The sequence below is a fragment of the Rhinoraja longicauda genome, chromosome 16 (assembly GCF_053455715.1).
Source record: "Rhinoraja longicauda isolate Sanriku21f chromosome 16, sRhiLon1.1, whole genome shotgun sequence".
In the NCBI taxonomy this organism is placed as follows: Eukaryota; Metazoa; Chordata; class Chondrichthyes; order Rajiformes; family Arhynchobatidae; genus Rhinoraja; species Rhinoraja longicauda.
In genome coordinates this window covers 48,737,828-48,751,364 of record NC_135968.1, presented here as the reverse complement: position 1 = coordinate 48,751,364, position 13,537 = coordinate 48,737,828, and the positions used below count along the sequence as shown (strand labels likewise).

General features: G+C 57.8%; 1 pseudogene; it reads right to left on the bottom strand.

The window, feature by feature from the left end:
- Window positions 1-751: 751 nt before the first annotated feature.
- Window positions 752-889, bottom strand: LOC144601528 (U1 spliceosomal RNA; annotated as a pseudogene).
- Window positions 890-13,537: the final 12,648 nt, after the last annotated feature.

Genomic DNA, 13,537 nt, shown 5'->3' with positions numbered 1-13,537 from the left:
GCCTCCAGGGCTCCGGTTCGCAGAGTCCGCAGACCGGACTAACCATCAGCGGAGCCGGCCGTCCTCGGAGGCTGCGGGAGCGGCTGCGACTCGCCTTAGGCTCGTGCCACGTGGATGCCGACATCGGGAGCTCTGGCAGCGGCAGCGGGTTCGCCCGCCCCGGATCACGGGGCTTGGGTCGCGGACATTTCACCGTTGGGCGCGGCCTAAAATATGCCGCGGGATATTTCTCTGCTGGGCGGGGGCTTCGATGTCGGGAGCCACGACCGCCCCGACGTGCAGCAACAGCGGCAGCAGCAGCGTGTATCGCCCACCCCGGATCGGACTTATCATCGGCGGAGCCGGCCGTCTTCGGAGGCTGCGGGAACGGCTGCGACTCGCCTTAGGCTCGGGCCGCTGCGGACCGTCCAGCGCGGCCTGCAACCACAACAACCTGACCATGGGAGAAGACGGCAGGAGAAGGGAAAGTCATTGTGGCCTTCCATCACAGTGAGGCGAGGACTGGAGGAGATTCACTGTGATGGATGTTTCTTTGATGGATGTTTCTTTTTTTGTGTGTATTTGGGGTTGTGTAATTTTAATGCCTATTTAATGCTTTTATTGTTGGACTGTGGGTGACTGAATTTCGTCCAATTTGGATGACAAATAAAGCTATCTTGAATCTTGAATCTTGAATATTTATGGAGAAAGAGATTAGCGACTAAACCATCAGCCCACTACCAATATTTCATTCTGTTTTTATATTGAGAACCAGGGGAGAGCGCGAACACAGTCCCCCACTACCACAAATTTTGCAGTCGAGTATCCCGCATTTGGGGACATCGCAGGCGTCAGCACACCCGAAGTGCAATGGGATAGCCTCGTCCTGGGACATCGGCCATCCTTTTTTTTGTTTTAATATCAAAAAATAATTTATTCAAATAATAAATATCATTCACAAAACATATTTTTAAACAAGCCCATCCGACATTTCCGGAGGTAACATTTGATACGGACATTCACTTAGACATTTACTTACATTTATACATTAACCCAGTATCCCTTATTTGGAGGGGCGTCTCTCTCCACCACACCCTGCCCCCCATGTCCAGCAGCAGAAGGACCCTAGACTGTGGTCCTCCCCCACAGGGCCTTGGCGTTGGCTGCACCGAGCTTCAGTGCGTCCCTCAGCACGTACTCCTGCAGTCTGCAGCGGACCAGTCGGCAACATTCCTTGACAGACATCTCGCTCCGCTGGGAGGTCCACAAGGATCGGGCAGACCAAAGAGCGTCATTCACCGAGTTGATGACCTTCCAGCAGCACTCGATGTCAGTCTCCGAATGCGTCCCTGGGAACAGTCCGTAGATCACAGAGTCCTCTGTGACGGAGCTGCTCGGAATGAATCGTGACAGGGACCCCTGCAGACCCCTCCAGACTCTCTTGGCAAATCCACACTCTTTGAAGAGGTGGGCCACCGTCTCCTCTCCGTAGCAGCCGTCCCGGAGGCAGCGTGCGCTGGTAGTGAGGTTCCGGCGGTGCAGGAAGGATCTGACTGGGAGGGCTCCCCTCACCGCCAGCCAAGCCAGGTCTTGGTGCTTGTTGGTGAGTTCTGGCGATGAGGCATTTTGCCAGACAAGCTGGGCGGTCTGCTCTGGGATCCACGCCACAGGATCCATGGAGTCATTCCCCTGCAGTGCCTGCAGGACGTTCCGTGCTGACCACCGCCCGATGGACTTGTGGTCAAACGTGTTGGTCCGGAAGAACCTGTCCACAAACGACAGATGGTTCGGCAATGTCCAGCTGACTGGCACATTGCGTGGCATCTGCGCCAGGCCCATCCTTCGCAACACCGGGGACAGGTAGAACCTCAGCAGGTAGTGGCATTTGGTGCCCACGTGCCTTGGCTCTATGCTCCGCCTGATGCAGCCACACACGAAAGTGGCCATCAGAATGAGGGTGACGTTGGGCACGTCTTTACCCCCGTTGTCTGCCGACTTGTGCATTGTGGCTCGTCGCACCCGGTCCATCGCCGACCCCCAGATGAAGCGGAAAACGGCCCGGGTGATCCCCTTGGCGTGGGAGAGAGGGACGGGCCACACTTGCGACAAGTACAGCAGCCCCGAGAGCACCTCACACCTGATGACCAGGTTTTTCCCCGTGATGGAGAGGGAGCGCTGCTTCCACAGCTCCAGCTTCTTCCCCACCCTGGCTATCCGCTCCAGCCAATTCTTGTTACACGCCTCAGCCTTCCCGAACCAGATCCCCAGCACCTTCAGGAAGTCAGGCTTGATGGTGAAGGGGATGGAAGATCGGTCAGGCCAGTTGCCAAAGAGCATGGCCTCGCTCTTCCTGCGGTTTACCCTGGCCCCCGTGGCCAACTCAAACTGGTCGCAGACGCTGATCAGTCTGCGGACCGACCCTGGATCCGAGCAGAAGACGGCGACATCGTCCATGTACAGGGAGGCCTTAACCTGAGTGCCCCCATTGCCTGGCAATGTCACTCCTCTTATGCTCGCATCCTTCCTGATGGATTCGGCAAAGGGTTCAATGCAACAGACGAACAAGACAGGGGAGAGAGGGCAACCCTGCCTAACTCCAGACCTGACGGGGAAGCTGTCTGATTCCCACCCATTAATTTGGACTGCACTACAGATATCATTGTAGAGCAGTTGTATCCACTTCCTGATTCCCTCCCCAAAGCCCATTTTGGAGAGCACGTCCCTCATGTACGTGTGCGATATCCTGTCGAAGGCCTTCTCCTGGTCCAAGCTGACCAGGCAGGCATCCACCCGTCTGTCCTGCACGTAGGCAATGGTATCTCTCAGCAGCACCAGGCTGTCTGAGATTTTCCTGCCAGGTACAGCACAGGTTTGGTCCGGGTGGATCACCTGTCCCAGAGCAGACTTGACCCGGTTGGCGATGGCCTTAGACAGGATCTTGTAGTCTACATTCAACAATGTGATGGGTCTCCAATTCCTTATGTCATTCATCTCCCCCTTCTGCTTGTAGATTAGGGTGATGCTGCCCTTCCTCATAGAGTCTGACATGCTGCCGGCTAGAAGTATATCGTTGTACACTTCCAGCAGGTCCGGGCCCACCCAGTCCCACAGAGCCGAGTACAACTCTGCCGGTAAGCCATCGCCTCCGGGAGTTTTACTCGAGTCAAAGGAACGGATGGAGCCAGTCAGCTCCTCCAGGGTCAGTGGTTGGTCCAGACTCTCCCGCTTGATGTCGTCCAAGACTTCCGTGATGGAGGACAGGAAGTTCTGGGAGGCGGTGCTGTCTGTGGTCTTTACATCGTACAGATCCTTATAAAAGGATCTGCAGATCTTGAGCATGTCTGACTGCGAGGATGTTACCGAGCCGTCCTCCTCCCTAAGGCTTTTGATCACAGAGCTCCCCCTGTGAACCTTATGGAAGAAGTAACGTGAGCACGTCTCATCCTGCTCATCCCTGGACCGGAAGATGATCTTGGAGGATTCAGAGGTAAAGAGCCAAGCTTGCCGGCCCTTCAACTCTCTCAGTTCCTCCCTCACATCTACCCCTCTCCTCTGCAGAAGGAGCAGTTGCTGCAAATCTGTCTGGAGTTGGCACAGTTCCCTCTTACCCTGTCTTGCCCTCTGGACACCTTTGGAGACGAAAAACTTCTTGATGTTCTCCTTTGTTGCCTCCCACCAGAGTGTCGGGGAATCAAAGAGGGGCCTCACAGTTCTCCAACATGCGTAGTCCCTCTTTAGCTCCTCAACGCTCTCCGGGGTCAACAGCTCCACGTTTAACTTCCACGTCCCTCTGCCCGCCTTCCGGTCCTCCTGTAGGTGACAGGTGGCCTGAAGGAGGCAGTGGTCAGAGAAGAACACCGGCGCGAGGTGGGTGTGTCTGACCGTGATGGCCCTCGATGTGAAGAGGAAGTCTATCCGGGACTGGGCTGAACCTTTCGATCCTGACCAGGTGAACCGCGGCTGGGCTCCGCCTGCAGGGTCACTGAAGGCGTCGCGCCGCTTTGCATCTTTGACCGTCTCCACCAGGAGTTTGGAGGTGCCGTCCAGTCTGTGGTTGGCACTGCCGGATCGTCCAGCCGCATCGATGATGCAGTTGAAGTCACCGGCCAGAACGAGCAGTCTAGACGTGGCCAGCAGCGGTGGGAGCTGCTGGAGGACGGCCACCCGCTCGCTCCGCCTGGGTGAGGCATACACATTAATCAGCCGGAGCGGAGAACCACGGTACATTACATCCACCACCAAGAGACGCCCCCCCACCACCTCCCTTACCTCAGTGATGGTGAAGCCCCCTCCCTGCAGCAAGATCCCCAGTCCGGACGAACGACAATCATTGCCCCCCGACCATACCGACAGTCCATGGGGCCACCATCGCGACCACCTCCGATAGCAGCGAAGGTGTGGCAGCCCGCACTCTTGTAGAAAAGTCACATCCGCCTTTACCTTGGCCAGGTACTGCAAGGCGTTGACACATCGCGCAGTGCTCTTCACACTGCGCACGTTTAAGGATGCCAGTTTCAGCTCCATTGTCCTTTAGTGTCCCAGGCGATCCTCCCGCATGCCAATCATCTGGCTGAGTTCCTGCACATTTTTGTCGCACAGGTAGTGGTACAGGTTGGTGGCTTCCTCAGCACAGGGTGTATTTTCTGGCGAGGCCACTGCGCTGCTCCCAGTTTCATGGAGCTGGGGCCCATCGGCCACTGCGCTGCTCCCAGTTTCCTGGGGCTGGGGACCATCGGCCACTGCACTGCTCCCGGTCTCCCGGAGCTAGGGCCCATTGGCCTCTGCACTGCTCCCGGTCTCCCGGAGCTGGGGCCCATTGGCCGTTGTGCCGCTCCCGGTCTCCCGGAGCAGGGGCCCATTGGCCGTTGTGCCGCTCCCATTCTCCTGGGGCTGGGGCCCATTGGCCGTTGTGCCGCTCCCAGTCTCCTGGGGCTGGGGCCCATTGGCACTGCTCCCAGTCTCCTGGGGCTGGGGCCCATTGGCACTGCTCCCATTCTCCTGGGGCTGGGGCCCATTGGCACTGCTCCCATTCTCCTGGGGCTGGGGCCCATTGGCACTGCTCCCATTCTCCTGGGGCTGGGGCCCATTGGCACTGCTCCCAGTCTCCTGGGGCTGGGGCCCATTGGCACTGCTCCCATTCTCCTGGGGCTGGGGCCCATTGGCACTGCTCCCATTCTCCTGGGGCTGGGGGGCAACAGACACGTTCTTTCTCTTACCTTCCTCCTCCCCCGTTTTCTTCCTCTGCCTCTGCTTCCGTTGTCGGCTCCTCCCGGTCGTCTCATCCTCCGACGCGGAGAGGTTGCTGGCCTCGTCCTGGGAGAGGACTCTTTTTTGGGACTTGCTTGCCCCCTCCGCCTTTTTCTCCGTGCGCACAGCCTTCAACGTTTTTCTCGATTTTACCACCTTCCATTCCTCCTCTTCCTGTTCCCCCTCTTCCATTGAATCGCCCTCGTGGGCAGGGGGCTGGGGGGCTCTGTCCTGCGGTTGGGGGCTCCTGGTGGTCGCGCTGTCATCGCCCCTGCTCTCCTTTCCTTTTTGGGCTTTTGCCGTGGTAGGAGGCATCTCGTCCACCCTGGGGGTGCTGGCAGCGGCCCCTCTTATCGCCTGTGCGTACGTGCTAGCTCTTTTAGGGCAGGCCCTGTAGAGGTGGCCTGCCTCCCCACACAGGTTGCAGCTCTTACTTTCTTTGCAGTCCCTTGTCTCGTGGCCTTCTAACTTGCAGTTTCTGCAGACGACTGTCCTGCATTCTGCCGCCACGTGCCCAGGTTTGTTGCATTTCCTGCACACCCTGGGCTGCCCCGCGTACGTCATGTAGCCCCGGTTCCCTCCGATAGCGAACACCGAGGGAGGGTGGATGATGAATCCCTTCCCGTCCACCCTCAGCTTCACCTTCACTCGCCTCTTGCTCGTCCAGATCCCGAACAAGTCCTTTATGTCCACACAGTTCCCGGCCCCTTCGACGTAGCGCACAAGGAAGGTGAGGACATCCACGACGGGCACATGTGGGTTAAACATGTGCACCGTGATCATCTTGTGGGTTAAACATGTGCACCGTGATCATCCGTTCCCTCTGGGTGGGGAGGGTGAAGAGCGGATGTACCTTCAGGAGCGACAGCGGGGCTTCATCCCCCTTCTCCCGGAAGTCCTGCAGCATCTTCTGCCATCCCGCCGGGTTCTGAACCGGGGTTTTAATACACTTGATCTTTTTTTTTTTTTTTTTTATATCAAAAAATACTTTATTCAAGTAATAAATATCATTTACAAAACATCTTTTTTAAACAAACCCATCCGACATTTCCGGAGGTTACACATTCAATACAGACATTTACTTACATTTACATACATTTACCCAGTATCCCTTATTTGGAGGGGCGTCTCTCTCCACCACACCCTGCCCCCCATGTCCAGCAGCGGAAGGACCCTAGACTGTGGTCCTCCCCCACAGGGCCTTAACGTTGGCTGCACCAAGCTTCAGTGCGTCCCTCAGCACGTACTCCTGCAGTCTGCAGTGGGCCAGTCGGCAACATTCCTTGACGGACAGCTCGCTCCGCTGGGAGGTCAACAAGGATCGGGCAGACCAAAGAGCGTCTTTCACCGAGTTGATGACCTTCCAGCAGCACTCGATGTCAGTCTCCGAATGCGTCCCTGGGAACAGTCCGTAGATCACAGAGTCCTCTGTGACGGAGCTGCTCGGAATGAATCGTGACAGGGACCCCTGCAGACCTCTCCAGACTCTCTTGGCAAATCCACACTCTTTGAAGAGGTGGGCCACCGTCTCCTCTCCGTAGCAGCCGTCTCGAGGGCAGCGTGCGCTGGTAGTGAGGTTCCGGTGGTGCAGGAAGGATCTGACTGGGAGGGCTCCCCTCACCGCCAGCCAAGCCAGGTCTTGGTGCTTGTTGGTGAGTACTGGCGATGAGGCATTTTTCCAGACAAGCTGGGCTGTCTGTTCTGGGAACCACGCCACAGGATCCATGGAGTCATTCTCCTGCAGTGCCTGCAGGACGTTCCGTGCTGACCACTGCCCGATGGACTTGTGGTCAAAGGTGTTGGTCCGGAAGAACCTGTCCACAAACGACAGATGGTTCGGCAATGTCCAGCTGACTGGCACATTGCGTGGCATCTGCGCCAGGCCCATCCTTCGCAACACCGGGGACAGGTAGAACCTCAGCAGGTAGTGACATTTGGTGCCCACGTGCCTTGGCTCTATGCTCCGCCTGATGCAGCCACACACGAAGGTGGCCATCAGAATGAGGGCGACGTTAGGCACGTCTTTACCCCCGTTGTCTGCCGACTTGTGCATTGTGGCTCGTCGCACCCGGTCCATCGCCGACCTCCAGATGAAGCGGAAAACGGCCCGGCTGATCCCCTTGGCGTGGGAGGGAGGGACGGGCCACACTTGCGCCAAGTACAGCAGCCCCGAGAGCACCTCACACCTGATGACCAGGTTTTTCCCCGTGATGGAGAGGGAGCGCTGCTTCCACAGCTCCAGCTTCTTCCCCACCTTGGCTATCCGCTCCAGCCAATTATTGTTACACGCCTCAGCCTCCCCGAACCAGATCCCCAGCACCTTCAGGAAGTCAGGCTTGATGGTGAAGGGGATGGAAGATCGGTCAGGCCAGTTGCCAAAGAGCATGGCCTCGCTCTTCCTGCGGTTTACCCTGGCCCCCATGGCCAACTCAAACTGGTCGCAGACGCTGATCAGTCTGCGGACCGACCCTGGATCCGAGCAGAAGACGGCGACATCGTCCATGTACAGGGAGGCCTTAACCTGAGTGCCCCCATTGCCTGGCAATGTCACTCCTCTTATGCTCGCATCCTTCCTGATGGATTCGGCAAAGGGTTCAATGCAACAGACGAACAAGACAGGGGAGAGAGGGCAACCCTGCCTAACTCCAGACCTGACGGGGAAGCTGTCTGATTCCCACCCATTAATTTGGACTGCACTACAGATATCATTGTAGAGCAGTTGTATCCACTTCCTGATTCCCTCCCCAAAGCCCATTTTGGAGAGCACGTCCCTCATGTACGTGTGCGATATCCTGTCGAAGGCCTTCTCCTGGTCCAAGCTGACCAGGCAGGCATCCACCCGTCTGTCCTGCACGTAGGCAATGGTATCTCTCAGCAGCACCAGGCTGTCTGAGATTTTCCTGCCAGGTACAGCACAGGTTTGGTCCGGGTGGATCACCTGTCCCAGAGCAGACTTGACCCGGTTGGCGATGGCCTTAGACAGGATCTTGTAGTCTACATTCAACAATGTGATGGGTCTCCAATTCCTCATGTCATTCATCTCCCCCTCCTGCTTGTAGATTAGGGTGATGCTGCCCTTCCTCATAGAGTCTGACATGCTGCCGGCTAGAAGTATATCGTTGTACACTTCCAGCAGGTCCGGGCCCACCCAGTCCCACAGAGCCGAGTACAACTCTGCCGGTAAGCCATCGCCTCCGGGAGTTTTACTCGAGTCAAAGGAACGGATGGAGCCAGTCAGCTCCTCCAGGGTCAGTGGTTGGTCCAGACTCTCCCGCTTGATGTCGTCCAAGACTTCCGTGATGGAGGACAGGAAGTTCTGGGAGGCGGTGCTGTCTGTGGTCTTTACATTGTACAGATCCTTATAAAAGGATCTGCAGATCTTGAGCATGTCTGACTGCGAGGATGTTACCGAGCCGTCCTCCTCCCTAAGGCTTTTGATCACAGAGCTCCCCCTGTGAACCTTATGGAAGAAGTAACGTGAGCACGTCTCATCCTGCTCAACATGGCGGACCCTGGACCGGAAGATGATCTTGGAGGATTCAGAGGTAAAGAGCCAAGCTTGCCGGCCCTTCAACTCTCTCAGTTCCTCCCTCACATCCACCCCTCTCCTCTGCAGAAGGAGCAGTTGCTGCAAATCTGTCTGGAGTTGGCACAGTTCCCTCTTACCCTGTCTTGCCCTCTGGACACCTTTGGAGACGAAGAACTTCTTGATGTTCTCCTTTGTTGCCTCCCACCAGAGTGTCGGGGAGTCAAAGAGGGGCCTCACAGTTCTCCAACATGCGTAGTCCCTCTTTAGCTCCTCAACGCTCTCCGGGGTCAACAGCTCCATGTTTAACTTCCACGTCCCTCTGCCCGCCTTCCGGTCCTCCTGTAGGTGACAGGTGGCCTGAAGGAGGCAGTGGTCAGAGAAGAACACCGGCGCGAGGTGGGTGTGTCTGACCGTGATGGCCCTCGATGTGAAGAGGAAGTCTATCCGGGACTGGGCTGAACCGTTCGATCCTGACCAGGTGAACCGCGGCTGGGCTCCGCCTGCAGGGTCACTGAAGGCTTTGCATCTTTGACCGTCTCCACCAGGAGTTTGGAGGTGCCGTCCAGTCTGTGGTTGGCACTGCCGGATCGTCCAGCCGCATCGATGATGCAGTTGAAGTCACCGGCCAGAACGAGCGGTCTAGACGTGGCCAGCAGCGGTGGGAGCTGCTGGAGGACGGCCAACCGCTCGCTCCGCCTGGGTGAGGCATACACATTAATCAGCCGGAGCGGAGAACCACGGTACATTACATCCACCACCAAGAGACGCCCCCCCCACCACCTCCCTTACCTCAGTGATGGTGAAGCCCCCTCTCCGCAGCAAGATCCCCAGTCCGGACGAACGACAATCATTGCCCCCCGACCATACCGACAGTCCATGGGGCCACCATCGCGACCACCTCCGATAGCAGCGAAGGTGTGGCAGCCCGCACTCTTGTAGAAAAGTCACATCCGCCTTTACCTTGGCCAGGTACTGCAAGGCGTTGACACATCGCGCAGTGCTCTTCACACTGCGCACGTTTAAGGATGCCAGTTTCAGCTCCATTGTCCTTTAGTGTCCCAGGCGATCCTCCCGCATGCCAATCATCTGGCTGAGTTCCTGCACATTTTTGTCACACAGGTAGTGGTACAGGTTGGTGGCTTCCTCAGCACAGGGTGTATTTTCTGGCGAGGCCACTGCGCTGCTCCCAGTTTCATGGAGCTGGGGCCCATCGGCCACTGCGCTGCTCCCAGTTTCCTGGGGCTGGGGCCCATCGGCCACTGCACTGCTCCCGGTCTCCCGGAGCTGGGGCCCATTGGCCACTGCACTGCTCCCGGTCTCCCGGAGCTGGGGCCCATTGGCCGTTGTGCCGCTCCCGGTCTCCCGGAGCAGGGGCCCATTGGCCGTTGTGCCCCTCCCATTCTCCTGGGGCTGGGGCCCATTGGCCGTTGTGCGGCTCCCAGTCTCCTGGGGCTGGGGCCCATTGGCACTGCTCCCAGTCTCCTGGGGCTGGGGCCCATTGGCACTGCTCCCAGTCTCCTGGGGCTGGGGCCCATTGGCACTGCTCCCAGTCTCCTGGGGCTGGGGCCCATTGGCACTGCTCCCAGTCTCCTGGGGCTGGGGCCCATTGGCACTGCTCCCAGTCTCCTGGGACTGGGGCCCATTGGCCGCTGCACTGCTCCCATTCTCCTGGGGCTGGGGCCCATTGGCACTGCTCCCAGTCTCCTGGGGCTGGGGCCCATTGGCACTGCTCCCAGTCTCCTGGGGCTGGGGCCCATTGGCACTGCTCCCAGTCTCCTGGGGCTGGGGCCCATTGGCACTGCTCCCATTCTCCTGGGGCTGGGGCCCATTGGCAGTGCTCCCATTCTCCTGGGGCTGGGGCCCATTGGCACTGCTCCCAGTCTCCTGGGGCTGGGGCCCATTGGCACTGCTCCCAGTCTCCTGGGGCTGGGGCCCATTGGCACTGCTCCCAGTCTCCTGGGGCTGGGGCCCATTGGCCGCTGCACTGCTCCCTGTCTCCTGGGGCTGGGGGGCAACAGACACGTTCTTTCTCTTACCTTCCTCCTCCCCCGTTTTCTTCCTCTGCCTCTGCTTCCGTTGTCGGCTCCTCCCGGTCGTCTCATCCTCCGATGCGGAGAGGTTGCTGGCCTCGTCCTGGGAGAGGACTCTTTTTTGGGACTTGCTTGCCCCCTCCGCCTTTTTCTCCGTGCGCACAGCCTTCAACGTTTTTCTCGATTTTACCACCTTCCATTCCTCCTCTTCCTGTTCCCCCTCTTCCATTGAATCGCCCTCGTGGGCAGGGGGCTGGGGGGCTCTGTCCTGCGGTTGGGGGCTCCTGGTGGTCGCGCTGTCATCGCCCCTGCTCTCCTTTCCTTTTTGGGCTTTTGCCGTGGTAGGAGGCGTCTCGTCCACCCTGGGGGTGTTGGCAGCGGCCCCTCTTATCGCCTGTGCGTACGTGCTAGCTCTTTTAGGGCAGGCCCTGTAGAGGTGGCCTGCCTCCCCACACAGGTTGCAGCTCTTACTTTCTTTGCAGTCCCTTGTCTCGTGGCCTTCTAACTTGCAGTTTCTGCAGACGACTGTCCTGCATTCTGCCGCCACGTGCCCAGGTTTGTTGCATTTCCTGCACACCCTGGGCTGCCCCGCGTACGTCATGTAGCCCCGGTTCCCTCCAATAGCGAACACCGAGGGAGGGTGGATGATGAATCCCTTCCCGTCCACCCTCAGCTTCACCTTCACTTGCCTCTTGCTCGTCCAGATCCCGAACAAGTCCTTTATGTCCACACAGTTCCCGGCCCCTTCGACGTAGCGCACAAGGAAGGTGAGGACATCCACGACGGGCACATGTGGGTTAAACATGTGCACCGTGATCATCTTGTGGGTTAAACATGTGCACCGTGATCATCCGTTCCCTCTGGGTGGGGAGGGTGAAGAGCGGATGTACCTTCAGGAGCGACAGCGGGGCTTCATCCCCCTTCTCCCGGAAGTCCTGCAGCATCTTCTGCCATCCCGCCGGGTTCTGAACTGGGGTTTTAATACACTTGATCTTTTTTTTTTTTTTTTTTTATATCAAAAAATACTTTATTCAAGTAATAAATATCATTTACAAAACATCTTTTTTAAACAAACCCATCCGACATTTCCGGAGGTTACACATTCAATACAGACATTTACTTACATTTACATACATTTACCCAGTATCCCTTATTTGGAGGGGCGTCTCTCTCCACCACACCCTGCCCCCCATGTCCAGCAGCGGAAGGACCCTAGACTCTGGTCCTCCCCCACAGGGCCTTAACGTTGGCTGCACCAAGCTTCAGTGCGTCCCTCAGCACGTACTCCTGCAGTCTGCAGTGGGCCAGTCGGCAACATTCCTTGACGGACAGCTCGCTCCGCTGGGAGGTCAACAAGGATCGGGCAGACCAAAGAGCGTCTTTCACCGAGTTGATGACCTTCCAGCAGCACTCGATGTCAGTCTCCGAATGCGTCCCTGGGAACAGTCCGTAGATCACAGAGTCCTCTGTGACGGAGCTGCTCGGAATGAATCGTGACAGGGACCCCTGCAGACCTCTCCAGACTCTCTTGGCAAATCCACACTCTTTGAAGAGGTGGGCCACCGTCTCCTCTCCGTAGCAGCCGTCTCGAGGGCAGCGTGCGCTGGTAGTGAGGTTCCGGTGGTGCAGGAAGGATCTGACTGGGAGGGCTCCCCTCACCGCCAGCCAAGCCAGGTCTTGGTGCTTGTTGGTGAGAACTGGCGATGAGGCATTTTGCCAGACAAGCTGGGCTGTCTGTTCTGGGAACCACGCCACAGGATCCATGGAGTCATTCTCCTGCAGTGCCTGCAGGACGTTCCGTGCTGACCACTGCCCGATGGACTTGTGGTCAAAGGTGTTGGTCCGGAAGAACTTGTCCACAAACGACAGATGGTTCGGCAATGTCCAGCTGACTGGCACATTGCGTGGCATCTGCGCCAGGCCCATCCTTCGCAACACCGGGGACAGGTAGAACCTCAGCAGGTAGTGACATTTGGTGCCCACGTGCCTTGGCTCTATGCTCCGCCTGATGCAGCCACACACGAAGGTGGCCATCAGAATGAGGGCGACGTTGGGCACGTCTTTACCCCCGTTGTCTGCCGACTTGTGCATTGTGGCTCGTCGCACCCGGTCCATCGCCGACCTCCAGATGAAGCGGAAAACGGCCCGGCTGATCCCCTTGGTGTGGGAGGGAGGGACGGGCCACACTTGCGCCAAGTACAGCAGCCCCGAGAGCACCTCACACCTGATGACCAGGTTTTTCCCTGTGATGGAGAGGGAGCGCTGCTTCCACAGCTCCAGCTTCTTCCCCACCCTGGCTATCCGCTCCAGCCAGTTTTTGTTACATGCCTCAGCCTTCCTGAACCAGATCCCCAGCACCTTCAGGAAGTCAGGCTTGATGGTGAAGGGGATGGAAGATCGGTCGGGCCAGTTGCCAAAGAGCATGGCCTCGCTCTTCCTGCGGTTTACCCTGGCCCCCGTGGCCAACTCAAACTGGTCGCAGACGCTGATCAGTCTGCGGACCGACCCTGGATCCGAGCAGAAGACGGCGACATCGTCCATGTACAGGGAGGCCTTGACCTGAGTGCCCCCACTGCCTGGCAATGTCACTCCTCTTATGTTCGCATCCTTCCTGATGGATTCGGCAAAGGGTTCAATGCAACAGACGAACAAGACAGGGGAGAGAGGGCAACCCTGCCTGACTCCAGACCTGACGGGGAAGCTGTCTGATTCCCACCCATTAATTTGATCTGCACTACAGATATCGGAGTAG